The sequence below is a fragment of the Triticum aestivum genome, chromosome 1D, assembly GCF_018294505.1.
Source record: "Triticum aestivum cultivar Chinese Spring chromosome 1D, IWGSC CS RefSeq v2.1, whole genome shotgun sequence".
Classification (NCBI taxonomy): domain Eukaryota; kingdom Viridiplantae; phylum Streptophyta; class Magnoliopsida; order Poales; family Poaceae; genus Triticum; species Triticum aestivum.
Window position 1 is genome coordinate 300,474,977 of NC_057796.1, and position 3,727 is coordinate 300,478,703.

Consider the following 3,727-nt stretch of genomic DNA (forward strand, 5'->3'; position numbering starts at 1 on the left):
CGGGACAGGTGGCGGCCCCCGATTCGTCGGGCGGAGGCGGCGGACACGTCCGGCGGCAGGGAAAATTGTCCGGGCGCGAGGTGGAAGAGGGCTAGGGTTTCATCTGCGTGCGTTTTTCGGGGGAGATGCAAATATATAGGTAGAGGGAGCTAGGAGAGTCCAAATGAGGTGCGGTTTTCGCCCACACGATCGTGATCGAACGACCTAGAGCATGGAAGAGAGTTTGGTGGGTTTTGGGCTGGTTTTGAGGGGGGTTTTTTCTGCACACTCCAATGGCATTTGCGGATGCCCGGTTAACCGTTGGAGTACCAAACGACCTCCAAATGGAACGAAACTTAACCGGTGGTCTCCGGGTGGTATACTAAGGCCACTTGACAAGCCTCGGTCCATTCCGAAAATGTTGGACACCCGCTCACGAAAGAAAACAACAGGGGTGCACCGGAGGAGATGGGAGCGCCGGATTACAAAACGGACAACGGGGAAAATGCTCGGATGCAAGAGACGAACACGTATGCAAATGCAATGCACATGATGACATGATATGATATGCATGACATGAACAAAATGCAAAACAAAAGACAAAACCCGACCACGGAGGGAATATCATAACACATAGCCGAAAATGGCAAGAGTCGGAGTTACAAATATGGAAAGTTACATGCGGGGTGTTACAGAGGACCTTTTCTATTCTTCACAAATGACTCTATTAGACATATGCCTCCAAAGTTTTATGAAAAAAATCTACAAGAAATGCTTAAATATCTTATGTTAAGAACGACATTCATGGTTAAGATTATGAATCATATGACTACAATTAATGCAAAATAACTCTATGGAGGTCACGGGCATAACTTAGAAAGATGGACATCAAAAGTAAATTAGTTCACTATAAATGTGACATACACTTGGTCATATTTATTTAGTTTTGACTATATATGTGGTGTACACATAAAAGGTAAATTTGGTAATTGTAAATATGACGAACACATAAAAAGTAATAATAATAATAATAATAATATAAATGTTACATACACATAAAGACTTTGGTGTTAGAAAGATGCGACTGAGCTCCCGAGCATGCATATACAAAAAGGCATGTGTAATAATGGTGAACAATTTGATTCAAAACATGAGTGATTAATTAACAACCCACACTCAAAACAATCGAGGATCAAACAATGTCATGCAGACATATCACATTATGAAGCACCATGCATGACACATCGACATCCATAGAGTTGATACTTCCACATTACCTACTTGCTGCCACTATCACTGGTATAGTAGCAGTAATCACGATCCGACACAATCACCTCCTCGAACCATTACCTCTTAGCCTTTGCAGCCGTTGATAGTAAGTTCTTTCACACGGTCTCCTTAACATTCTTGAGCATGACAAAGTAGAGCTTCAACGTCGATAGCTTTGCCACATACAGTGAGTTGTCCTGCATGAACTTCTCATCATTGCCGCCGGCCCACGCTCGCTTCCTGTTTGGCAGCAAGTATTGGTTGTACATCTTCGACAAGCCACCCTGCGTGATCACCTGTCGCTCCATCTCTAGGCGCGACTGCGAGATGCTTGTCTCATCCATGACCCAGATGCGGCTACTGCCATGCGAAATGTCCTCTGGCTGTTGGCCAGAGCGTCGAGCACTAGGGTACGAAACTTGACCGAGGGTCTCCGGGTGGTATACTAAGGACACTTGACAAGCCTCGGTCCATTCCGAGAATGTTTGACACCCGCGCACGAAAGAAAACAAGAGGGGTGCACCGGAGGAGATGGGAGCGCCGGATTGCAAAACGGACAACGGGGAAAATGCTCGGATGCAAGAGACGAACACGTATGCAAACGCAATGCACATGATGACATGATATGATATGCATGAGATGAACAAAATGCAAAACGAAAGACAAAACCCGACCACGGAGGGAATATCATAACACATAGCCGAAGATGGCAAGAGTCGGAGTTACAAATATGGAAAGTTACATGCGGGGTGTTACAACACTCCACCACTACGAGAGGATCCCGTCCCGAGATCTAGGACTGAAAGAACTCCGGATATTCAGAACGGGGATGGTCCTCGCGTTCCCAGGTGGCTTCCTAGTCGGAATGGTGCGACCACTTCACTTTCAGGAATTTGATTGACTTGTTGCGAGTCTTGCGTTCAGTTTCTTCAAGAATAGCAACGGTGTGACGCCCCCGATTTGACCGTACACTAATCATGCACGCAAATGTGTACGATCAAGATCAGGGACTCACGGGAAGGTATCACAACACAACTCTAAAACATAAATAAGTCATACAAGCATCATAATACAAGCCAGGGGCCTGGAGGGCTCGAATACAAGTGCTCGATCACAGACGAGTCAGCGGAAGCAAAAATATCTGAGTACAGACATAAGTTAAACAAGTTTGCCTTAAGAAGGCTAGCACAAACTGGGATACAGATCGAACGAGGCGCAGGCCTCCTGCCTGGGATCCTCCTAACTACTCCTGGTCGTCGTCAGCGGGCTGCACGTAGTAGTAGGCACCTCCAGTGTCGTAGGTGTCGTCGTCGACGGTGGCGTCTGGCTCCTGGACTCCAGCATCTGGTTGTGACAACCAGATAGAAAGAAAGGGGGAAAAGAGGGAGAGAAGCAACCGTGAGTACTCATCCAAAGTACTCGCAAGCAAGGAGCTACACTACATATGCATGGGTATATGTGTAAAGGGGCATATCAGTGGACTGAACTGCAGAATGCCAGAATAAAAGGGGGATAGCTAGTCCTGTCGAAGACTACGCTTCTGGCCATCTCCATCTTGCAGCATGTAGAAGAGAGTAGATTGAAGTCCTCCAAGTAGCATCGCATAGCATAATCCTACCCGGCGATCCCCTCCTCGTCGCCCTGTTAGAGAGCGATCACCGGGTTGTATCTGGCACTTGGAAGGGTGTGTTTTATTAAGTATCCAGTTCTAGTTGTCATAAGGTCAAGGTACAACTCCGGGTCGTCCTTTTACCGAGGGACACGGCTATTCGAATAGATAAACTTCCCTGCAGGGGTGCACCACATAACCCAACACGCTCGATCCCATTTGGCCGGACACACTTTCCTGGGTCATGCCCGGCCTCGGAAGATCAACACGTCGCAGCCCCACCTAAGCACAACAGAGAGGTCAGCACGCCGGTCTAACCCTATGCGCGCAGGGGTCTGGGCCCATCGCCCTATGCACACCTGCACGTTGCGTACGCGGCCGGAAGCAGACCTAGCCTAGTGGCGTTCCAGTCCAATCCGGCGCGCGCCACTCAGTCGCTGACGTCACGAAGGCTTCGGCTGATACCACGACGCCGGGATACCCATAACTACTCCCGCGTAGATGGTTAGTGCGTATAGACCAAATGGCCAGACTCAGATCAAATACCAAGATCTCGTTAAGCGTGTTAAGTATCCGCGAACGCCGACCAGGGCCAGGCCCACCTCTCTCCTAGGTGGTCTCAACCTGCCCTGTCGCTCCGCCACAAAGTAACAGTCGGGGGCCGTCAGGAACCCAGGCCCACCTCTACCGGGGTGGAGCCACCTGTCCTTTCAGCCCCCTCATCAGAATCACTTGCGGGTACTCCTCGAGCCGACCCGACTTTAGTCACCACATGTGTCATGTATATAATGTATATAGTATATACCCGTGATCACCTCCCGAAGTGATCACGGCCCAGTAGTATAGCATGGCAGACGGACAAGAGTGTAG